At 34.8% G+C, this 25,926-nt stretch overlaps 1 long non-coding RNA gene across 2 annotated transcripts in view; it reads right to left on the bottom strand.

Annotated features, from left to right (window-relative positions):
• The window catches only part of LOC144311225 (uncharacterized), a 165,500-nt gene that overhangs the window by 129,503 nt on the left and 10,071 nt on the right, over positions 1–25,926 (bottom strand). For both annotated transcript variants that reach the window (XR_013376797.1, XR_013376796.1), the window contains one exon: positions 14,820–15,017. This is a non-coding gene — a long non-coding RNA (uncharacterized LOC144311225). The remainder of the gene's footprint in view (positions 1–14,819; positions 15,018–25,926) is intronic.

Raw genomic sequence — 25,926 nt, 5'->3', positions numbered from 1 at the left:
GGAGCCAGCTCCTAAATCCAGCTGTCAGGAATGTCACAGCTGAGTCAGGGTGTTTAGTGGGACCATCCTCCCATCCCCAGGATCTCCTCTCCATAGCCAGGGCCACCCATTAATTTGGACCTTTGCCTGCCTCTTACCAGTTATGCTCTCGAGCATTGGACAAATCTAAACCAAGCTCCTTCGGGTGTTTCTGAGGGTCACACATTCTTGAATTTGCAATCATATGGTACTTCATGATCTTCTATGAGCATTGCTTTTGTAGCCAGCATTGCAATGAGAAGTACAGAGCACTCTGGCTAAGAGTCCTGGAGTGTTTCCAGTACTAAAATGGCAATTGATGCAATACAAGACAAGGAATACAATCTTTCAAAAGAAGATATCATAATAATAGCAAACACTTCTTTAGTACTATATATGTGCCAGGCACCACTGTAAATTATTTCTAGCTATACATATTTGGTTTTAATTCCTTCTACAACACGTTGAGGTAGGTATTTTTATTAAGCTCATTTTATATATGATGAGGCTGGGGCGCAGAGAAATAAATTCCTTGCCCAAGGTCATACAGCTATGCAGTAGTAATGCTAGCATCTGAATCCAAATAGTAAGGCTTCAGACTCTTAATTATTAGGCGCTTTACTCATAGAAAGGTGGCATGGAAAAGCAAAAGACACAAATGCTAAAATCTCATTATAGCAAGTAATTTTGACCATATTCTCCTAATTAAGACTTTTTCAAGATGCAGTTTTGTCATCTAAGTTTTTTCTCCTACCATCTTTCTGGAAATGACCAGCAATCAAATAGACAAAAGGAAAAAAAAAAAAAACCCTTCTTTCCTTCCTTCCCATATTTATTTACTGAATCTCAATGTTTACTAGGAGTTGACTTCAGAATGGAATATGAACATAAAAAAATATGTTCAAAAATAGATCACAATCTATGGGTGGCCATAAGTAGTCGGTAAGTAGTCAGTCAAAGTGTTAGAGTAGAAATATAAAGAAAACTGCTTTTTGCAGGAGGAATGCGGAAGAATGGTTAAATCTGTCTGGGGTTCCAGAAAGACAGAAAGAGAAAGAAAGGAAACAAAGATTTGAGAAGTAAATATTAACCCCAATAATTGAGTAGTTGCTTATACAGAATCTACTATGAATCTAGTATTATATTAGGGGCCAAAAAATATGAAAGATAATATGACCAGGTCCTTACCTCAAGATGGATACAATCTTACTGAGGCATAACAGTTATACCCATAAAATTATTACAAATTAATAATAAAGTGCCAAAAGCATCCTATAAACAAGAAATGCAACAGGATGTAAAGAAGGGAGCTATAAATATAGTTAGGCAGTCACAATTTCATGGAAACGGGACCTCACTATATGTGTTTTGTGTATTGGCCTTACCATGGCTCCAACTTACCTACCCTTCTTTTCTCTTAGCTGGAATTTCTCTTTTTATTTTTTTCATTTTGTTACATTTATTTTTGTAATTTAACCTCCCCCCTTTTTAAATAAGAGTATATGGAAAAGGAAGGATGGAAAAAGAGAGGGAAGAAGGATGAGTACTTCCACTAACCCTTGGACCATATTATGTTCTAAGCTGTGCAGTCCAATAGCACATTATATAGACACTACATAACCCTCAGCTCTACCACTCATAGGCATGTGACCTTGAACAAGTCACTTGCTTTCAAAAAAAAACCTTGAAAAGTTTGAAACTATTTTCTATACTGAGACTTTGGAAGTTTTGTGTATTTTCCTTTTCTACATCCTCTATTTTATCAATCACATACTACGGCCTCAGGTTCCTCATCAATAAAATAGAAATATTAATAAAACTTTCTCCAATAGGTGTATTGGGAGGATAAAATGAGTTAATTACATTAATATGCTCAGGCCAGCCTCTACACATAATTATTATTCATTAGTCATTCAAAAGTTATTTCCTGAACATTCACTATATTCCAAGAACTGAGCTAAATCCTGGGAATATGTAAATAAACAATTTACAATCCCTATGTTCAAATATTTCACAATCTAGTGGGAAAAACACTAAACAAATAATTTTAATATAGCTTGGTATTTGCTAAATTAGCAGTATGCACAAGCATATCTTCATGGTCTACTTTCTCATGCAGCATATGAATGTGAATTCACTTTTAACTAGCCATATCAAATTACTGGCTAAAATTGAGCTTGTGGTCAACTAAAACTTCTGGATTTCATCCTAGGAACTACTGCTTATTCACATCTTCTCCTTCCTGTAACATACAATCAAATTTTTCACGCAGGGTTTTTTTTCCTGTATAATATTTCATCTGTTTCAAGCATATTATTACAGATTCTTAGGATGACTTTAAATCTAAGTGTCTTGACCACGCTAGCTTTCCCCGCAAGGTTTACATCTTCTGTAGATTCAATGAACATGACTTCCACATCTTCACTAGGTTTACTTGAACAGGGCAGTCATGAACAAAACCCCATGGCACCATGAAAGACATCCTTTCATATTAATAATCACCCTTCTGAAATGCAACCAATTATAAATTTTACCCCATTCTATCATTCAGTTCATGTTTTTCTTTTTTTTTTTCAAAATTATCCATTTTATTATTTTATCTTATATACACACACATTCTTCTTGCCATTTAAATAAGGTGGAGATCCTGTGAATTTTTCTCTTAAATATTTCAATGTACGTTTCCCCAGAAATTCTCTGACATACACTACATACATTCTCTGATAGTACATTATCAAAATCTGGAGAGCTGTCATTATTACATTATTCCGATCCATACTCAAGTTTTTTCAATTGCTCTAATAACGTTTTATTTTTTAATTTATTTTTTATTGAAGTTCGATTTGCCAACATATAGTATAACACCCAGTGTTCATCCCATCAAGTGTCCTCTTCAGTGCCTGCACCCAGTTACCCCATCCCCTCCACCTGCCTCCCCTTCCACTACCCTATGTTTGTTTCCCAGAGTAAGGAGTCTTTCATGTTTTGTCACCCTCTCTAATTTTTCCCACTCATTTTTCCTCCTTCAGTTTTATTCATCAGAATATTTAACTGAGGTGTCATGTTAGGTAATAAGAAACTATGGTCTTTTGTTACAATCAAGATATATTCCCTGTATGGTACTCCCTGGTCTACAATAAAGGGAAATAAATCTTTTTTTTTTTTTTTTTTTAGATTTTATTTATTCATTCATGAGAGACACACACAGAGAGAGAAGCAGAGACACAGGCAGAGGGAGAAGCAGGCTCCATGCAGGGAGCCGGACATGGGACTCGATCCCAGGTCTCCAGGATCACATCCTGGGCTGAAGGTGGCACTAAATCGCTGAGCCACCCGGGCTGCCCAAATAAATCTTTTTTTATGGTTCATTCTGCCTCCTGAAAATCACCACCTGCTTTTCTAGGATTAAAATGCCTAATGGTTATCCCACCTCTCCAACTCCCCATCCCACCCTCTTCCCACTTCCTAAATTGTGAGCTCTTCTAGGTCAGGACTATGTAACTTTTTGTCCATAGTGCCTAGCATAATTTTTTTACACATAACAGATAATCAATAAATAGTTGTTGAATAAATGAATGAAACCATCTGTCCTATTTGGTTTTGGTTCAAGTTTTATCCAGTATATTTCTTTTCTAAATTGCAATAACTACTTCATGCCAAGTATGTGAACACACTTTGGAATTTATTATTAAGTTACGGGTTATTAATAATAATAATAACTTCAGGCATTAACTTAAGAATGATGGTGTAGTGTTAATGGATAACAAAGAAAAATAGAGCACAATTTCTATTTTACTTCTGCCTTTTCAGGAAAAATTATCTCCATGTTGAAAAGGATAGAATAAAATGGGCAAGGTAGATACAGAGATTGTAAGACATCATCCGCCTACTCCTAGTGAGTTCAAGGTCCCCAGTGGATTAGCCAGGGAACTCAGAAATCTTACGGGCAGAATCACTGTATCCATACTAGTGAACCCTAAAGATGAGAAGGAGTCTTAGCAGATATAAGTAGTAAAGGTAAATAGCATTCTAATTTTCTAAAGGGGAAAGAAAGTGGATTGGTATTTTATTTTATTTATTACATTTATTTATTGTCATTTCATTTAATTTATTCTCTTTGCCCAGATTTGGTCATACTTTTATAAACGTTATTTAATGTTATAAAATGAGTTGAGAAATGTTTTTCTATTGCTTTTTTCCCCCATTGGTTTTGAAGACTTTGTATAAGACTGAAATAATCTGTTCCTTAGAGTTTGGTGGAACTCACCTATAAAATCATTTCAAAATGTTTTTATTCTAGGAAGACTGTTGACTACTGATGGAGGTTCTGTTTTTTTGTTTTTGTTTTTAATTATAGGACTTTTTTGGTTTTCTATTTCTCCTTGAGGAGTATGTTCATTTTATGGGCAAAATGTAAATATATTATCCTCTAACAAACTCTGCTATACTGTATTATGACCACTTTTCATTCTTAAGAGTGAAAAGAGTGATCTTTTTTCATGATCAGTTTTACCAGAGGTGTGTCTGTTAATTTTTGGCTATATTGATCTAAATGATGGTATATTTATTTTCTGTTTTCTACTTTTTGCTTTTATTATCTCATTACTTTTAGATTGGTTATATTGTTCCTTTTCTAACTTAAATTTTACCTTTAGCTTATTAAATTTCATTCTTTCTTCTTTTTTGATAAAAACTTTTAAAACTATAAAATTCTCTATATTTAACTATATCCCACACATATATATTTTAACTATATCCCACACATTCTGAAATATATTATTTTTATCACTGTTTAGTTCTAAGTATTTTCTAAGTTTTTTAGAGGGAATGGTTAGTTTGTACTCCAATTATGGTATAGATATATGATATAACCTGTATGAAATTGATCTCTTGCTATTGATGGTTGGTTTCTTCTGCCGAGAATGCGTTCAATATTCTTCTTGTGTGCTTAAGAAAAATATAGCAGATCCTCATTATTTGTATATTTCATATCTGTGAATTCACCTACTCACTAAAATTTATTTGAAATGCCAAAATTAATACTCATGGTGCCTTTGCAGTCATCTGTAGACATTCATATAGCAGTGAAAATTTTGAGTTACCCAATGTGTACATTCTCAATTGAGGTCAAACAAGATGATACCTATCCTTTTTGTTTCAGTTCTTATATACTAAACAGATATCCTTTTTAGAATGTCACATTTTTGCATTTTTGTGCTTTTTGATCATGATCTTTCTATCTAAAATGGCCATTAGAAACGACAGATACCCACCATTTGCTTCGACGTTGATGGAACTGGAGGGTATTATGCTGAGTGAAATAAGTCAATCGGAGAAGGACAAACATTATATGGTCTCATTCATTTGGGAAATATAAAAAATAGTAAAAGGGAATAAAGGGTAAAGGAGAAAAAAATGAGTGGGAAATATCAGAAAGGGAGAGAGAACATGGAAGACTCCTCTAACTCTGGGAAACAAACTAGGGGTGGTAGAAGGGGAGGTGGGCGGGGGGGTGGGGGTGACTGGGTGAGGGGCACTGAGAGGGGCACTTGATGGGATAAGCACTGGGTGTTATTCCATATGTTGGCAAATTGAACACCAATAAAAAATAAATTTATAAAAAAAAGATTCATATCTATCTAAAATGGCCTCCAACCATAGTGCCTAAGTGTTCTCTGGTGTCCCATTGTAACTCATTCTTGAGTTACAATGCTTTTGGCATTAAGCTCAGTGTTAATGAATCAACAGTTTATATAAAGTAAGGCATCTTTAAACAATACGCATAAAATGAGATTATGTATTGTTGATTAGTTGATAAAAATGTCATGATCAGAAGCTTATAGAACTTATCCTGTATTTCTCCCTGGATCAAGGTTCAGTATTCACTAAGTGTTGTTGAAGGGAGGTGGGAAGGGATGGGCAAAATAGATAAAGGAGATTAATAGATACAAACTTCCAGTTATAAACAAATCATAGAGATTAAAATACAGCATAGGGAATATAATTAATAATTTTGTAATAACATTTATGGTGACAGATGATGACAATACTTATTGTGGTAATCACTGAATAATGTACAGAATCATTTAACAACAATTTGTAGGTGACTTTAATCTAGAAGAGAAAGCAAGCATATAAAGTGAAAGAGTTAAGATACAATCCCCAAATCCAAATATAACAAAGTAACATTGCCAGATGTCCATAGATAGGGCAAGGGTAAAAATGAACTTTTGATTATTTGATTATGTCACCTTTGTCTAATTTATCTTGTTTATTTTTGGGAATAATTACTTGAAAACTATACTGGGGCCTGAGCAAAGAAGGAATGGGTATAAAGTCCTACCTCTGCTAGTTGGAAAGAGTTGCTAAATGGTGGTAAATGGAGATGAATGGTGGTAATGTTTGCATAGTGATATAAATGCACTTAATACCATTAAACTATACACTTAAATATGGTTAAATGGTAAATTTTATCGTATATGTATTTTACTACAATAAAAAAAAAGTTAAGGAAGAAAATCATACCAAATGTTGAAGACAAGGGAAATATGTAATTTTGAAATTTCATTTCCATGGCATAAGATTCTGTCCTCCACTCTCTAATCCTCTCTGTGTACACTCTTTAGGTGATCTCATCTAGTCCCAAATGTTTTAAGATAAAGACTTTGACATTTTTAGTGCTATTTCAGGAATTCTTTTTTTTTTAATTTTTTATTTATTTATGATAGTCACCGAGAGAGAGAGAGAGGCAGAGACATAGGCAGAGGGAGAAGCAGGCTCCATGCACCGGGAGCCCGACGTGGGATTCGATCCCGGGTCTCCAGGATTGTGCCCTGGGCCAAAGGCAGGCGCTAAACCACTGCACCACCAGGGATCCCTATTTCAGGAATTCTTAACCTTTGGTTCCTTGAACCCCTTTGACAGTCTGATAAAGCCTAGAGAGTCATTCATAAGATAACATTTTTAAGTGTATAAAATAAAATGCAGAGTATTAGAAAAAATGTGTTGAAACTCAGTTATCAAATATAAGAACATTTATAATATTGTAATAAAAATTACTTCTTTTTTAACTAATCAAGTAATATGACATAGCAAAAGGCCTAATAACCACCATCTATATTATCAATGCAATAGTGAATATAAACAATATCCAAGATATTTGCAAATGTAATAATATTTGCAAATGTAATAATATATTATTGATATATATATATTATATATATAAATGAAAATATCTCATTATATATATATATATAAATGAAAATATCTCATTTTACTGGTGAATATGCCACAAGGTTTGCTAATATTACCATGATTTATTGTCTACAATCATAATTGAGGGAAATACTAAATTTTAATTTTAAAATATCCATTAAGACATCAAATAATAAATCATGGTAAAGTGGGATTTATCCCAGGAAAACAAGACTACATTACTGTTGGTAGAAACAATAATTTACCACATTAAAGACAAAGGAGGAAATTATGTAATCATCTCAAAGATTAAAAAAAACAGAATCATTTGATAAAATTCAATATCCATTCATGATTTAAAATTAAACTTTCTTCAAACTAGATAGAAAAAAATGTTCTCAATCTGATAAGGGGCATCTATAAAACAATCTACAGATAATGTCACAATAAATGATGAAATATTAAACCCTTTCCTCCTATGATCAGGGTGAAATAAAGGATGTTTGCTCTTACCACTTTCAGTCAACATTGTTTTTAGAGATTCTAGACAGCGAAATAGGCAATAAAATAAATAAAAGGCATAAATGTTAAAAATGAAGGCATATAACTTAATTCACAGATGATTAAGTATATATACAATCTGAAGAAATCTTAAAAACAGCCACCAGAACTGAAGACTAAATTCAGCAACGTCGCAGTATACAAGGTCAAAACACAAAAACCAACTGCATTTCTAGTTACTGGTAACAGCCAATTTAAAAGAAATAAAAAATTATACCATTGACAATAGCATAAAATATAAAATGCTTAGAGATAAATTTAGCAAAATATTATAATACCTGAAGAATAAAAACTATAATATACAAACTACACGTTCTAGAAGGAGGCTGGGAAGATGGCAGAGTAGGAAAACTCTAAGCTCACCTCATCCAATAGATACAACTAGATAACACCACACCAGCATAAATATCCCAGAATACAACCCAAAGACTGGCAGAACAAACTCCACAACTAAAGGTAGAAAAGAGGTGACATGGAAGAAGGTAGGAAGGGTGAAGACATGGTGGGGAACTAAGAGGGCCCCAGCTGTCTGCAGCCAGGAGAGAGTGAGGGGCACAGAGAAGAGAGAAACAGACTCTTATACTGGGAGCCTGCACTGGGAAGACAAATCACCAAAACATTTGGCTTTGAAAGCAAGTGGGGCCAAATTTCATTTTTTTCTGACAATCAGTAGGTCCTAAAGCCTGACTATCATAAAAAAAAAAAAAAAAAAAAAACAGATTGCTGGGCTCTGGAAAAGCCTAGAGGGCATTAGGAAGCTTAGTCATTACCCTTAAAGAGACAGCATGATAAGCAGCCCCAGGAGACCCAGTTTAAAAGCTAGCAGCTTGAAACCCACATGGGGCATACGGAGGAAGAGATATTACTCATCTCAGAGCCCATCCCCAGAGGCAGGGATCTCAGGGAACACAAGAGCTAGAAAGTACCACTTCCCTCCCCTGCCCTTCATCGGGCCCCCCACCTACAGGAACCAACACAATGTAGACACTTACTACCTAACTTGCTTACTTCAAGCTCTATCCCCACTTCTGTAGATTTACCCTTTCTAGTCACCAGTGTCTCAGTTCCAGAGCTGCAGGTCCCCTTCCCAAGAAGACCCACATAAACCTGGCCAAAACCATGTCTCCCCACCTCTGCATTTTGTGAGGCCTTGGTCTAGAGGTGGCAGAGGTGGCAGCAGACCCCACAGAAGCTTGAGGTGCACCATGTTAAACTCACACCCAACCCACACAGTCCCAGTCCTGGCTGCAGCAGCAGCTCTCATTTCACAAGCAGACCAGCAAGCCCCTTGTTAAAACTGCACACATCACCCCACATGGTGGGATCAAACACTGCCCACAATAGGCAAAGACAGCCTCTGCAGATGACTGGACTGAAGGAAAAAGCAGCCAAGACACAATAGCAGGGGAAAGGTGACCCACACAGGAGATACCCTCTAAAGTGCCAGGTCCTGGAGAACAGAAGATACAGCACTACAGGGCACTGCAGGACCCCTTCTTCATAAGGCCATTACCTTCAAGAGCAGGAGACATAGCTGACTTTCCTACACATGGAAAGAGACATGGACAGTTAGATAAAATGAAGAGACAGAGAAATATATCCAAGATGAAAGAACAAGACAAAACCATAGCAAGAAACCTAAACAAAACAGATATAAGTAATATGACTGATACAGAATTTAAAGCAATAATCATAAAGATACTCACTGGGCTTGAGAAAAGAGTGGAGAATGTCAGTGAGACCTTAACAAAGAAAAAGAACCAATCTGAGATGAAGACCACAATAAATGAAATTATAAATACACTCAAAGGAAAAAACAGCAGGCTAGCAGAAGCAGAAGAACAAATTCATGACCTGGAAGACAGAGTAATGGAAATTAGTCAAGCTGAACGAAAGAAAGAAAAAAAGAATTACACAAAATGAGAATAACTTAGGGAATCCAGTGACTCCATCAAGTGTAATAATATTCACATTATAGGGATCCCAGAAGAGAAGAGAGAAAAGGGACAGGAAACGTATTTGAAGAAATAATAGCTGAAAGCTTTCCTAACCTGGGGAAGGAGACAGATATTTACATCCAGGAGGGACAGAGATCCTCCAACAAAATCATCCCAAGGAGGTTCACGCCAAGACACATAGCAATTAAAATGGCAAATAGTAGTGAAAAAGAAAAAAACGTTTTTAAGTAGTAAGAGAAAAAAAAAGACAGTTACATACTAGGGAAACCCCATAAGGCTATGAGTAGATTTTTCATTAGAAAATTTGAAGGCTAGAAGGGAGTAATAACAGGATATATTCAAAGTGCTGAAAGGAAAATATCTGCAGCCAAGAATAGTCCATCCAGCAAGGCTATCTATCACTCAGAGTAGAAGGGGAGATAAAGAGTTTCTCAAACAAACAAAAATAAAGGAGTTCAAGATGACTAAACTAGCTAAGTTAAGGGGAACTCCTTGAGTGGAAGGGAAAGATGATAAGCATATAAAAAGTAGGAAACACAAAAGTAGTAAAAATAAGTATACGTGTAAAAATTAGTCAAGGCATTCACAAAATGAAAAGAGGTAAGATATAACACCATATACCTAAAAAGTGGGGAGGAGAAGAATAAAAAAAGGGTTCAAACTTAAGTGAACATCAACTTCATATACACTGCTATATTCAAAATATGTGATATACAAACCAAATAGTAATCACAAATCAAAAACCAGGAATAGACATGCAAACAATAAAGAGAAAAGAATTCAAGTATATCACTAAAGAAAGCCAGTAAACCATGAAATGGAGAAAGAGAAAAAAAGGATCAGGGTAAAACTACAAAAACAGCCACAAAAAAGTAATAAAATGGCAATAAATATATACCTATCAATAATTACTTTGAATATAAATAGACTAAATGCTCCAATCAAAAGACAAAGGGTGACAAAGTAGATTTAAAAAAATAAGATCGATCTACATGCTTCCTACAAGAGACTCATCTCAGACCAAAAGACACCAAGAGACTGAAAGTGAGGGGATGAAAAAAAAAATTAAAAAAAAAAAAAAAGAAAGTGAGGGGATGGAAAAACATTTGTCATGCAAATGGATATCAAAAGAAAGCAGAGATACCTAGATAGATAGATAGATAGATAGATAGATAGATAGATAGACAGATAGGTATAGATAGATATAGATATAGATATAAGCAGACTTTTTTATTTTTTATTTTTTATTTTTTATTTTTTTAATAAGCAGACTTTAAAACAAAGACTATATTAAGAGACAAAGAAGGACATTATATGATAATAAAGGGGACAATCCAACAAAAAGATATAACAATTATAAATATTTATGTGCTCAGTATAGGAGCACTAAATACATAAAACAGTTAATAACAAACATAAAGGAACTAATAGATAATAGTAGGGGACTTTAACACCCCATTTATATCAATGAATAGATCATCTAGACAATAAATCAACAAGGAGAAATAGCCTTGAATGACACACTGGACCAGGTTGATTTACTAGGCATATTCAGAACACTACATCCTAAAACAGTGGAGTATACATTCTTTCCAAGTGTACGTGGAACATTCTCCAGAACAGATCACACAGTAGACCACAAAATAAATGTCAACAAATTCAAAAAGATCAAAGTTATACCATGCATCTTTTCTGAACACAGTGCCATGAAACTAGAAATCAACCACCAGAAAAAAAAAAATCTGGAAAAAGCATAAAAATACATGGAGGTTAAATAACATGCTACTAAACAATGAATGGGTCAATAAAGAAATCAAAAAAGAATCTAAAAATTACATGGAAACAAATGAAAACGAAACTCTTTTCAAAAGCAGTCCAAAATCTTTGGGATGCAGCAAAAGTGGTTCTAAGAGGGAAGTTTGTAACAATACAGGCCTATCTCAAGAAGTAAGAAAAATCTCAAATAAACAACCTAACCTTACCATCTAAAGGAGCTAGGGGAAAAAAAAAACAAAAAACAAAAAAAACACACACACAACAACAAACAATCCCAAATCCAGCAAAAGGAAGGAAATAATAAAGATTGGAGCAGAAATAAATGATACATAAACTTAAAAAAAAAAAAAAGTAGATCAATGAAACCAGGAGCTGGTTTTTTAAAAAGATCAACAAAATTGATAAACCGCTATCCAGACTCATAAAAAAAGAAAGAAAGAAAGAAAGAAAGAAAGAAAGAAAGAAAGAAAGAAAGAAAGAAAGAAAGAAAGAAAGAAAGAAAGAAAGAAAGAAAGAAAGAAAAGGGAAAGAGAGAGACAGAGGACTCAAATAAACAAAATTACTAACAAGAGGAAGAATAATAGTCCACACCACAGAAATACAAACAATTGTAAGAGAATATTATGAAAAACTATAAGCTAATAAATTGGACAACCTGGAAGAAACGGATAAACTCCTAGACACATATAACCTACTAAAACTGAAGCAGGAAGAAATTAAAAACTTAGACTGATAACCAGAAAAGAAATTGAACCAGTAATTTAAAAAAAATAATAATAAAAAAACCAACAAACAAAGCCCAGGACCAGATAGACTCATAGGTGAAATCTACCAAACAGTTAAAGAAGAGTTAGTACCTATTTTTCTCAAACTGTTTCAAAAAATAGCAAAGGAAGAAAAACTTCCAAATTCAATTCTATAAAGCCAGCATTACCCTGATACCAATACCAGATAAAGACACCACTAAAAAAGAGAACTACATGTCAATATCCCTGATGAACATATACAGAACAACCATCAACAAAATACTAGCAAACCGAATCCAACAATACATTAAAAAAATCATCCACCACAATCAAATAGGATTTATCCCTGAGTTGAAAGAGTGGTTCAATATTCACAAATCAATTGACGTGATATATCAGTAAGAGAAAGGATAAAAACAATATTGTCATTTCAATAGACACTAAAAAAGCATTTGACAAAGTACAATATCCATTCATGATAAAAATCCTCAACATAGTAGGTGTAGAGGGAACATACCTCAACATAATAAATATGGTTTTTTTTTTGTGAAAAAACCATAGCTAATATCAAGCTTAATGGGAAAAAAACTGAGAGCTTCTCTCCTAAGGTCAGGAACAGGACAAGGATTCACCACTTTTATTCAACACAGTACTGGAAGTCCTAGCCACAGCAATCACACAACAAAAAGAAATAAAAGGCATCCAAAGGAAGAAGTCAAACTTCTATTTTGCAGATGACATGATACTCTTTATAGAAAACCTGAAAGATTCCACCAAAGAACTGCCAGAAATGAATTCAGTAAAATAACAGGATACAAAATCAACGTACAGGAATCTGTTCCATTTGTATACACCAATAATGAAGCAGCAGAAAGAGAAATTAAGAAAACATTTACAATTGCACCTAAACCAGTAAGATACCTAGAAAGGTGTACTCTGAAAACTATAAAACACTGATGAAAGAAACTGAAGACAACACAAAGAAATGGAAAAACATTCCATGCTCATGGATTGAAAGACGAAATATTGTTAAAATGTCTATACTGCCCAAAGCTATCTACACATTTAATGCAATCCTTATCAAAATGTCAACATTTTTCACAGAACTAGAACAAACAATCCTAAAATGTGTATGTAACCACAAAGACCCTAAGTAGCCAAAGCAATCTTGAAAAAGAAGGATGAAGCTGGAGGTATCACAATCTCAGATTTCAAGATATATTACAAAGCTGTAGTAATCAAAACAGTATGGTACTGGCACAGAAATAGACACATAGGTCAATGGGTCAGATTAGAAAGCCAAGAAATAAAACCACAATTATATGGTCAATAATCTTCAACAAGGGAGGAAAGAATATGCAATAGGAAAAACACAGTCTCATTCAATAAATAGTATCAAAAAAACCTGGACAGCAACATGCAGAGGGATGAAACTGGACCACTTTCTTGCACCATACACAAAAATAAACTCAAAATGGATTAAGGACTCAAGTGTGAGACATGGAAGCATAAAAATATTAGAAGAGAGCACAGGTAATAATTTCTCTGACACTGGCTATAGCAACATTTTTCTAGATACGTCTCCTGAGGCAAGGGAAACAAAAGCAAAAATAAACTATTGGAACTACATCAAAATAAGAAGCTTCTACACAGCGAAGGAAATAATCAACAAAACTAAAAGGCAACCTACAGAATGGGGAAAAATATTTACAAATATCTGATAAAAGTTTAGTATCCAAAATGTATAAAGAATCTGTACAATTCAACACCAAAAAACCAAATGATCCAATTAAAAATGGGTAGAAGACATTTCTCCAAAGACATCCAGATGGCCAACAGACACATGAAAAGATATTGAACATCACTCATCATCGGGAAATGCAAATCAAAACCACAATGAGATACCACCTCACACCTGTCAGAATGGCTAGTATCAACAACACAAGAAACAACAGGTGTTGGTGAGGATGTGGAGAAAAAGGAACCCTCTTACAGTGTTGGGAGGAATGCAAATTGGAGCAGCTACTCTGGAAAACAGAATAGAGGTTACTCAAAAAGTTAAAAATAGAATTATCTAGTAATTACACTACTGGATATTTACCCAAAAAATACAAAACCATTAATTCAAAGGGATACACGCACCTCTATGTTTATATTTATAGTAGCATTATTTACAATAGCCAAATTATGGAAGTAACCCAAGTGTCCATGGATAGATGAATGAACAAGGAAGAATATATACACACACACACACACAATGGAATATTATTTAATCATAAAAATATTGTTCAATCATAAAAAAGAACAAAATCTTGCCATTTGCAACAACATGGATAGAGCTAGAGGGTATAATGCTAAGCAAAATAAGTCAGTCAGAGAAATATAAATATCCTATGGTTTCACTCATATGTGGAATTTAAGAAACAAAGTTTTTTTTTTTTTTTTTTAAAAAGGAGAGAGAGTGACAAACCAAGCAACAGACCCTTAACTATTGAGAACAAACTGAAGCACACCAAAAGGGGTGGCAATGAATGAAATAGGTGATAAGGATTAAGAGTACACTTACCATGATGAGCACTGAATAATGCATAAAATTGTTGAATCACCAGGTGCCTGGGTGGCACAGCCAGATAAATGTCTGCCTCTTGGTTTTGGCTCAGGTTGTGATCTCAAGGTTGTAAGACTGAGCCCCACATCAAGTTCCAAGCTCAGCATGGAGTCTGCTTCATATTCTCCCTTGTGCTCATATGTGCTCTCTCTCTCTCTAAAATAAATAAATAAGTCTTTAAAAAATGTTGAATCACTATGTTGTATACCTAAATCTAAAATAATGCTGTATGTTAACTATACTGAAATTAAAAAGAAAAAACAACTACCTGTTCTGGGAAAAATTAAATAAGACCTATATAAAGGTAAAGATTATACCATGTTCATGGACTGAAAGAATCGAGATAATTAAAAGATCAATTCTAGTCTCCTTAATTAAATCAGTCCAATGCAATCTGAATTAAAATCCATGCAGAGTTTTTTTGTTGGTTTGTTTGCTTGTTAGAAAATGAAAAGCTAATTCTTAAATTTTGTGGAAATTCAAAAGACTTTTGAATAGTCGAAACAATCTTGAAAAGTGGGTGAGTGGGTAGCCCAGTTGCTTAGGCCTCCAACTCTTGGTTTCAGCTCAGATCATAATCTCATGGGTCATGGGATTGAGACCCACAGTTGGGCTCCCAGCTCAGTGGGGAATCCGCCTGAAGCCTTTCTCCTCCTGCTCCTCCCCCAACTCTCATATACATGCACTTGCTCACTTGCTCTCTCTCTAAAAAAATAAATAAAAAATTTTAAAATATTAAAAATAAACACTGACAGACTTATCTACAAGATTTCAAAACTGCTATAAAGACACAGTAATCAAGACAGTGTTCTATTGGCATAAATATAGAGAAATAGATCAATGTAACAGATTAAAGAATCCACAAATAGGGCTACAACAAGCTATATAATTGAGAAATACTTTTTTATGAATCCACTGAAGCCATGGTCTTACTCACTTTCTAAGTCTCTCTACCTGGTAGGTTGTACAAATAGTTATGAGCCGACTTTTTAAAAAATTTTTATTTATTTTAAAAAATATATTTGATTTTTTTAAAGATTGATTTTTAGCAAAAACATTAATGCAGTTTAAATGGGGGAAACCTTTCACAAATTAGATAACCATATATTTTAAAAAAAAACACCTTAATTCCTCTACCTTACACAACATACAGAATTAATTTGAGAGATTCCTGGGTGGCTCAGTTGGTTAAGCATCCAACTCTTGGTTTCTGCTCAGGTCATGATCTCATGGGTCATGAGATCAAGCCCTGCGATGGGTTCCACACTCAGCAGGGAGTCTCCTTGAAGACTCTCTCTTTGCCTCTGTCTGATTTGTGTGTGCTCTCTCTTTCTCTCTCTCTCACTAAATAAGTAAATCTTAAAAAAAAAAAAAAAAAGATAGATGATATACCTAAATCTAAAAGCTAAAACTACAAAGCTTCCAGAAGAAAACATAGGACATTATTTTTGCAACTTGATGTAACCAGAGTTCTTAGATAAAATGCAAAAGTACTAACTGTAACAAAATTTTTTTTAAAAAATTCATGAAAATTGGGACGCCTGGGTGGCTCAGTGGTTGAGCATCTGTCTTTGGCTCAAGTTGTGATCTTGGGGTCCTGGGATGGAGTCTTGCATCAGGCTCCCCACAGGGAGCCTGCTTTTCCCTCTGCCTATGTCTCTCTGCCTCTCTGTGTGTGTCTTTCATGAATAAATAAAATCTTTTTTAAAAATTCATGAAAATATAAAACTTTTGCTCTAAATAAACATTATTAGAGAATTTTAAAATAAGCCATATACTTCAGTTGAGATATATTATACATGAAGAACTTTTATCCAGAACATATAAAAAACAAGTGAATAATTAAAAAGATAAACAGTCCAAATTTAAATCATGCAAAATTTGATGTGATTGTTCATTTTGTGTGTCTACTTGACTGGGCCATGGGGTGTGTGAATATTTGGTGAGGCATTATTCTGTATATTTCTGTGAAGGTATTTTGGTTGACAATTAATTACATTGAAATCTATAGACTAAAGCTAATTGCCCTCCTAATCAGGGTGGACCTCCTTCAATCCCATACAGAAATCCCATATGGAGAAAGAGACTTACATGTTCTGGATACAAGTCATGTTTTGACCTTTGGCAGCTGGCAGACTGAAAAAAGAAAGGGAACCAGTGTAATGGGGAAGAGGAAGGGCCCCAATTAGACATGTTGTATCTAATGTATTTAATGTTGTTGAGTGTACACCTCAAGGAAATGTAGTTACTACAACGTATTTAATGGAAAACATCTAAATTGAGAGAGTAGAGTGAGCCCCCTTGGAAATCCTTGTTAATAGGCTTTTTCCTACACAAGTCCAGTAAGTCACAAAGGGTTGAGTTTCACCAGACTACAACTGGAATGATAATGGAATGCCAGAGGTTTCTTCTCTTCATTGCTCCAACCTCCATATTTGAGGTCTGTGAGCAGGAATGCTCTGAAAGATAATTCATTTTTATAACATTTCTTTTCTTTCAAAAAATCAAGTGGGCTGGGTTCCTGGGTGGCTCAGTCAGTTAAGGGCCCAATTCTTGATTTTGGCTCAGCTCATCATCTCAGGGTCATGAGATTGAGCCCTGTGTTGGACTCCATGATTTGTGGTGTGGAGGTCGGAGAGGTCGCCCTGAGATTATTTCCTTCTGCTCCTTCCTCCACTCACACACACACACTCTCTCTCTCAAACAAATAAATAAATATTTTTAAAAATAAATAAAAATTAAAAAATAAATGGGCTGGTAACTATCTGTACAACCTACTGATAGAGAAACACACAAAAATGAGTAAGACCATAACTTCAATGGATTCATAAAAAAATATTTCTCTGAAGTCAAAGTAGAATATCTATATTTGGTAGAAGAAAAAAATAGACTTTTCAATAGCACAGAACTATTGGAGGCATACAAACAGATCAGTCTATGTGGAAAAGACTCTATAAGACAGTTGGAGCAAGTCAGTCTATTCTGGTATGAATTACTTTCCTCAGTCCATCCACAGTTTGAGAAAAGCCTATTTTTGAAATTTAATTATGCTAAGCCCCTCTCTTATATGCTCTTTTAGGACATTAAGCTGCTTTTCTGCGATAGATTTCCTTCTGTAGGAAACGTGGCCACAGTAGTTACAAAAGGTATTCTAATCAGTTCACGCAACGTCCTGCAGAGGAGTTATAAGAGCTTGGGTGTGTTCCTTCACCACAGGCTATTTCTAACCAATGCAGGTAAAGGCCTAATATCTTTCTACCTCCCAGTCATACGTAAGTCTTTAAAAAACGTCTTAGAGGTTTGGTAAATCAGTGTTGGTTTACATGTAATTTATCTTTTTTCTTTTCTTTCCTTCCCTTCCTTCTTTTCTTTCTCCCTCCTTCCTCCTTCCTCTTTCTTTTCTCTTTCTCTCCTTCCCACTCTCCCTCCATCCCCTTCTTTCCCAAGCCATAGATCTGGATGTTTGAAGGTCAGTGAGTTGACGATGACAGTTAATGAAATGTGATTGTGTAGGCCAGGGAGACACTGATCTCCAATTCTGTGGCTGTGGCTGTGTAAATGAGACACAAGACAAATGTGTAAAAGCATTAGCCCATAAAACACTTAAATTCAGAATTCCCCCAATTTCTCTAGTTGTATTTCATTAGCATTTGGGAAGAGTGTTAATATTTTGTTAAGCTAAGCCTTGCCGCTGTTCTTGCCAAGATAACATAAAAATGCAGTATCAGCTGTAATTTTATCTTGTCCCCTCTTGATATCACCCTACAGAGCAACAGTATGCCTTTAGCAACACAGTCTGTGATACATTGGAGATATCTTTACTTGGTGTTTTTTTTCTAGAAAGCATTATTTTCTCACCTTGTCCTTGGATCTAATGTAGGGGTGCCTAGTGATTTCTGGTAACCAAAAGACTTAAAAGATGTATTGCTGTTCTAATGTAGCCATCACATGCTCCTAAAATATACAAATATGTATTTCTCTCCTTCTCCTGCTACACAGTGTGCAAACAAAAGACTGTCTGATGGCCTGATCTGATGGGGCTAGCCCTTAAGCAATGCCACATGCTTAAAGCACATTTCTGTAAAATTTAATTGCCTAAAAACTCCATTAAACATTCATGTGCACTTTCCTCCCTTCCATTTCTTGCTGATTACTAATTTCTGTGTGTCAGCATAAGCATTCTCTTTTCTCATCACTCTCCTCTTCCTGCTCTGTTCTCTGAGTATGGAATCATTCAGTAATTTAACACTGAAGTATTTTAACACAGGGACTATGGACACAGCTTTCAGTGTCTTCATGATCAGCTCACATAGAAAAGAAAACTTCTCAAGTTTAATTTACAGGGAAGTGATTCTTAATTGTTTCACTCTTATTCGCATAGTCTCTGGCTCATAAGGCCTTTTCATATGGCTTGGGAAAGAAGAATGGAAGGCACATGTCTTCCCTTCCCTCTCCTTTGTCCTCTCAGGGACACAGACAGTGCCTGTCACAAGGCTTAGAAAGTCAGGAAACTCCAGAATTAACCTGAGGCTCTCACCTTACAGCAAAGGTTCAGGGAAACCCATGTCTGGATTAAACTGAAGAGAACAACAAATATCACTTCTGCAGTGCTTTGCATTATTCAACATCCTTTTACCTATATCTCATATATGCCAAGCCCACAAACCCTTGAGGTAAGTGTTAAATTTATCTGAACCAAAGTTCAGAGTTTGCTTGTGTTTACACAGTTGGGATGTGGAGCCAGGAAACAAACTTAGATCTAACTCCAAATGGAATTTCTCTGCTTAATTCCATGCTTCATGATTCTTAAAGAAAGTACTAGCAGCAAATTCATAAGATTAGGTAAGATTTTTTTGTTATTTTTAAATTGAGATATAATTGACATTTCAGGTGTTTCAGGTATACAACAGAAGAATACAATATGTGTGTATATTGCAAAATGGTCATCACAACAAGTGTAGTTAGTATCCATCACCACACATAGACATATTTTTTTTCTTGTGATGGTAACTGTTAGGATTGTCTTAGCAACTTTCAAATATACATTATAGTATTAACTATAACCACCATGCTATATATTACACCCCAGGTTTTAATACTTTGTAACTAGTTATTTGTACCTTTTGAACACTTTCACCCTTCTTAGGTGTTTCTTTAATCCCTATTTTTAAGAATAAATTAGTTTCTAGTTTAAATAAAAGGCCAGTCAAGTTATTGGATGTCCACATTGCACATGAAAATTCCAGGAACATCCAGTGAGTACAAAAAATAATGTAAATATGCTTGGGGAGATTAAAAAAAATTTTATGCACCAGCTACTTGTTCTTCCCTAGAATAAATATTGTAGGTCTTCTCGATTTTTTTTTTTGGAATAAAACAGCTTTAAGGATTCATACTTTAAATAAACTATAAAAGGTCCCTTCAAATGGCCACATCATAAAATGATTTTGTTAGACCACCCTAGGTATGAAAGGAATGAAGTGAACAGATTCAAGGTTAATTGCTATTTAAGTGACAGATATATTTACAAAGCTATAATCCTAGACCAGTTGCCTCCCTGAATCAACCAGTCGACATTCACTATTCTAGGAAACCAGATCAATCTTACTATTAACCCAAATGTGGTACAATTGGCACACACACACACAAAAAAAACTCTACTAGAATTACCAAAGTTAACACATTCTTTTTTTTTTTTTCTTTTTTTTTTTTTAAATTTTTTTTTAATATTTATTTATTTATGTATGATAGTCACAGAGAGAGAGAGAGAGGCAGAGACACAGGCAGAGGGAGAAGCAGGCTCCATGCACCGGGAGCCTGATATGGGATTCGATCCCGGGTCTCCAGGATCACGCCCTGGGCCAAAGGCAGGCGCTAAACCGCTGCGCCACCCAGGGATCCCAAGTTAACACATTCTTAAACTAATTATAAATTATTTTTTGGCTCATTTGTGGTTTCGGATTATCTACATTTTGGATCTATTACTTGATCATCTAAACCTTACTATTTTGTGGGGTGCCTAAGTGGCTCAGTCAGTTAAGGGTCTGCCTTCAGCTCACGTCATGATCCCAGGGCCCTGGGAGCCTGCTTCTCCCCCTCCTGCTTCCCCTGCTTATACTCGAGCTCTCTCTCTGTCAAATAAATAAAGTCTTTTTAATATATATATATATATATATATATATATATATATATATATATATATATAATTTACTATTCTGCTTAAAGAACTTTTTTTAAAGTTCTAAATTTTTATTCTGCTTAAAGTCTTGTTTTTAAATTTTCAGAGCAGCATCATCTATGAATTTCTTTTCATCTAGGATTCTAGAATTCTTACAGGGCATACCATACAGTCTAAGAAACTAAAAACTCAATTCAAAGCTTGGTAGAAGTTTCTGTCCACAGCCTACTACCTCAGAGTGAGAGTTCATAACACAGTAGAATAAAATTAGGACATAAATTACTAATAGATATGTTGGTCTATAACACAAAAATAAAATCTATATTCATTGATTTGCTCATCCCTGAAGCAATTTGACTGAAAAGGAGAAAAAAGAAGAAAAAAGAAAAGAAAAGAAAGGACAAGAAAGGAACTATCTCAACAGGCAGAGAAATCTGAGCTTATAGACTTGTTCTGTTTTCCCCAGGAAAAATTTGTTTCCAGGCTAAAGGAATTACATAGAACAATATAGTATTGAATTATATTGTGAGAATCTCACCACTTTCTGCCCTTTTGCAATTTCTTTGGCTTCTGAAGCACATCCAGAACCATAAGCTCTGTGGTCACAAAGTTCAGTTCTGATCTTGAATAAAAATTGCCAAGGGCATGTTTACTAGATCATAAAATTGGTTTAAGCAAAAGTCTGAGGAATTATGACTTCTCCATATATCATGTTTTCCAAGAAAAGGTGAAGAGAGGGTGAAAATAGATAGAATCAGATGAAATTAGTAATTAAACCTATACACACACGCGCGCGCACACACACACACACACACACACAATTCTAAAGGTTGGTGCCCTGGAAAGCCCATGATTGGTGAAAGTATATAGGGCTGAATTGAATCCCAGCATTGCAATGTCTTTGGGAAAATTATTTTATCTTTTAATATGTAGATTGTTTTTCTTTTTTTAATCTGAGGGGGGAAAATTCACAGAATTATTATGATAATTAAATAAAAATTGATATAAAGAACTTGAAGTCATACTACCTAGATTCCTGGCTCATATAATCCTGGCAAGTGATTTAATGTTGCAGAACCTCACACTCCTCCTTTTTAAAAACAGGAATCATCAGGACACCTTGGTGGCTCAGTGGTTGAGCATTTGCCGTAGGCCCAGGGCATGATCCTGGAGTCCTGGGATCAAGCCCCACATCAGGCTTCCTGCATGGAACCTGCTTCTCTCTCTGCCTATGTCTCTGCCTCTCTCCCTCTATGTCTCTCGTGAATAAATAAAATCTTAAAAAAAAAAAACAGGAATCATAAGAGTGACCCTTTCACAGGTTTGTTGCTAAGACTAAATGAGATAATGTATATTTACAGCAGAGTGCCAGTTTGGCTGGGTATAATTCTCAAGCCACTTTTCCTCTCAAAACTTTGTAGATATTAGTGTGTTTTCTTCTAGCTGTAGAGAAGCCTGAAGGCAGTCTCAACTCTTTTCCTCTTGTATGTAATTTGCTTTTTTTTTAAGGTTTTATTTCTTTAGAGCAATTTTAGGTTTACAGTAAAATTGAGAGGAAGGTACAGAGATTTTCCATATACTTTCTGCCTCCCAACATACATACATAGGCTCCCCCGATATCTACATCATTCACTAAAACAGTACATTTTTTTAACCAAAAATGAACCTATATTGACATATTATAATCATACAAAGTCCAAAGTTTGCCTAAGGTTTCACTCTTAATGTTATACATTGAACGGATTTAGACAAATAATGACATATATCCATCTTTGTATCATACAAGGTGTTTTCACTGCCCTAAAGATCCTCTATGCTCTGCCTATTCATCTCCTCTCCCCCACCCCCACTAGCAATCACTGATCTTTCATTGTGTCCATAGTATTTTCCAGAATATCATATAGTTGGATCACAGTACATAGCTTTCTCAGATTGGCTTTTCACTTAGTACTATGCACTTAAGTGCCTCCATGTCTTTCCATGGCCTGATACCTCATTATCTTTTAGTGCTGAATAATATTCCATTATCTCAATGTCAAAAATTTGCATAAAAATGCAAATTTTTATGTGGATATATGGTTTTAACTCCTTTAAGTAAATACCAACAAAACATTACTGGATCCAATGGTAAGTATATCTAATTCTGTAAGAAAACTTACACTCAGCAATGAATGAAAAGTTCCTGTTCTATATCCTCCTCAGCTTTTGGTGTTCTCACTATTCTGAATTTTGGCCATTCTAATAGATGTGTTATAGCATCTCATTTTAATTCACATTCCCCTGATGACATGTGATATGAATCATCTCTTCTTATGCTTACTTTCCATCTGTATATCTTCTTTGGTAGGTATCTTTAAGGTTCACTGGCCCATTTTTTCAATCAATATGTTTTCTTATTGTTGAGTTTTAAGAGTTCTTTGTATATTTTGGATAACAGTCTTCTATCAGATGTGTCTTTTGCAAATATTTTCTCCAAATTTGTGTATTCTCTCTCATTCTCATGATATTGTTTTTTGTGCTCAAGTTTTACATTTATCATTTTTTATGGATCATGTCTTTGGTGTTGTATCTAAAAAAGGTATCAACACACCCAAAGTCCTCCAGATTTTCTCCTATGTCATCCTATGCCCTTTGCATACCACATTTAGGTTTATAATCCATTTTGAGTTAGTTTTTGTGAAGGAATTAATGCCTGTGTCTAGAGTGGTGGGGGCCAGTGGGTGAGAGGGATATGGATGCACAGTCATTCCATTTGCCTAATACACTATCTGCTCCACTATATTGGCTTTGCACTTTGATTAAGTATCAGTCGACTATGTTCATAAGGTTCTATTTCTGGGCTCTGTATTCTGTTCCATTAATCTATTTTTTCACCAATATAACCCTACTTGATTACTGAATCTTTATAGTAAGTCTTCGAATTGGGTAGCATCAGTCCTCCAACTTTATTCTTCATCTTCAATATTGTGTTGGGTATTCTGGATCTTTTGTCTCCCTGTATAAACTTTGTCAATATTCATAAAATAACTTACTGAGATTTTTATTGGGATTGCACTGAATCTATAGATCAAGTTGGGGATAACTGACACCTTGACAATATTAAGACTTCCTATCAGTTAACATGGACTATCATTTCATTTATTTAGTTTTCCTTTAATACCATTTATCAAAAATTTAGTTTTCCTTATATGGATCTTGTGCATATTTCGATATACCTAAGTATTTCACTTTTTGGTAATGGTAATGGAAATGTGTTTCTAGTTTCAAATTCCACATGTTCATTGTTGACACACATGAAAGCAATTGACTTTTTTTTTTAATTTTTATTTATTTATGATAGTCACAGAGAGAGAGAGAGGCACAGAGACACAGGCAGAGGGAGAAGCAGGGTCCATGCACCGGGAGCCCAATGTGGGATTCGATCCCGGGTCTCCAGGATCGCGCCCTGGGCCAAAGGCAGGCGCCAAACCGCTGCGCCACCCAGGGATCCCGCAATTGGCTTTTGTATATTAACTTTGGATTCTGCATCCTTGCTATAATCACTTATTGGGTCCAGGAGTTATTTGACTGATTTTTTTTCAATGTTCTACATAGACAACTATGCCATTTGAGAAAGGAAAGAAAGAGAAAAAAAAGAAAGAAAGAAAGAAAGAAAGAAAGAAAGAAAGAAAGAAAGAAAGAAAGAAAGAAAGAAAGAAAGAAAGTTTTATGTCTTCCAATTTGTATACCTTTTATTTTCTCTTCTTGCCTTACTGCATTAGCAAAGACTTCCAGTATGATGTTGAAAAAGGAGTGGTGAGAAGGAGCATCCTTGTCTTTTATCTGATCTTATGGGAGCTTTGAGTTTCTCATCATTAAGTATGATGTTAGCTGTATATGTGTGTGTGCATATATATATGTATATATATATGACATACATAAGCATACATAACTGAATACATAACTACTATTATTGTTTCTAACAGACTTAACTGTTAGATTGGTTAAGAATAAGAAAAAAGTTTAAAAAAAGAAATAAAAAAGTTTTTATCTTCACTAGTTCTCTTTGATGCTTTGCCTTTTTTATGTAGCTCTGAGTTTCTGATATATATTATATTCCTTCTCTCTAAAGAATTTCTTTTAACATTTCTTGCAAAGCAGGTCTATTGGCAAGAAATTCCCTCAATTTTTGTTTGTCTAAGTTTTTATTTCCCCTTCACTTTTTAATAATTTTGCAGGGTACAGAATTCTAGGTAGGTGGGGTTTTTTTTCAATCAATACCTTAAATATTTCATCCACTGTCTTTTTGTTAGCATGGTTTCTGAGAAGTCACATAAAATTATCTTTGCTCCTCTTTAGGTAAGATGTCTTTGCCTCTGGCTTCTTTAACCATTTTTTCTTCATCTTTGATTTTTCCATAATTTAAAAATGATACACTTAGGTGTGGTTTTTTTGTATTTATCCTACCTTATGTTCTTAAGCTTCCTGGATCTGTGATTTCACATGTAATATTAATTTGGGTAAATTCTCAGTCATTATTGTTTCAAAACATTTCTTCTGTTCTTTTCCCTTTTTCTTCTAAAGAGAAGAAAATACCCACTGGGTATTCTAATAGGTATTTTCATTATGTGTATGTTACACTTTTTATAGTTACCCCGTAGTCCTTAGATACTACATTCTGTCTTCAGGCTTTGTTTTCTTTCTTTTTTGGTTTTCAGATATTCTGTTGGTACATCCTCTAGCTCAGAGATACTTTCTTCAGGCATGTCTAATCTACTAATGAGCCCATCAAAGACTTCCTTAATTTCTGTTACTGTGTCATTGTTGTTGTTGATCTCTAGCATTTCTTTTTAGTTCTTTCTTAGAATTTCCATCTTTCTGCTTACATAGCCTAACTATTCTTGCATG

The sequence above is a fragment of the Canis aureus genome, chromosome 3 (assembly GCF_053574225.1).
Source record: "Canis aureus isolate CA01 chromosome 3, VMU_Caureus_v.1.0, whole genome shotgun sequence".
In the NCBI taxonomy this organism is placed as follows: domain Eukaryota; kingdom Metazoa; phylum Chordata; class Mammalia; order Carnivora; family Canidae; genus Canis; species Canis aureus.
The sequence above is the reverse complement of the archived record's forward strand: the minus strand, read 5'-3'. Positions and strand labels throughout refer to the sequence as shown.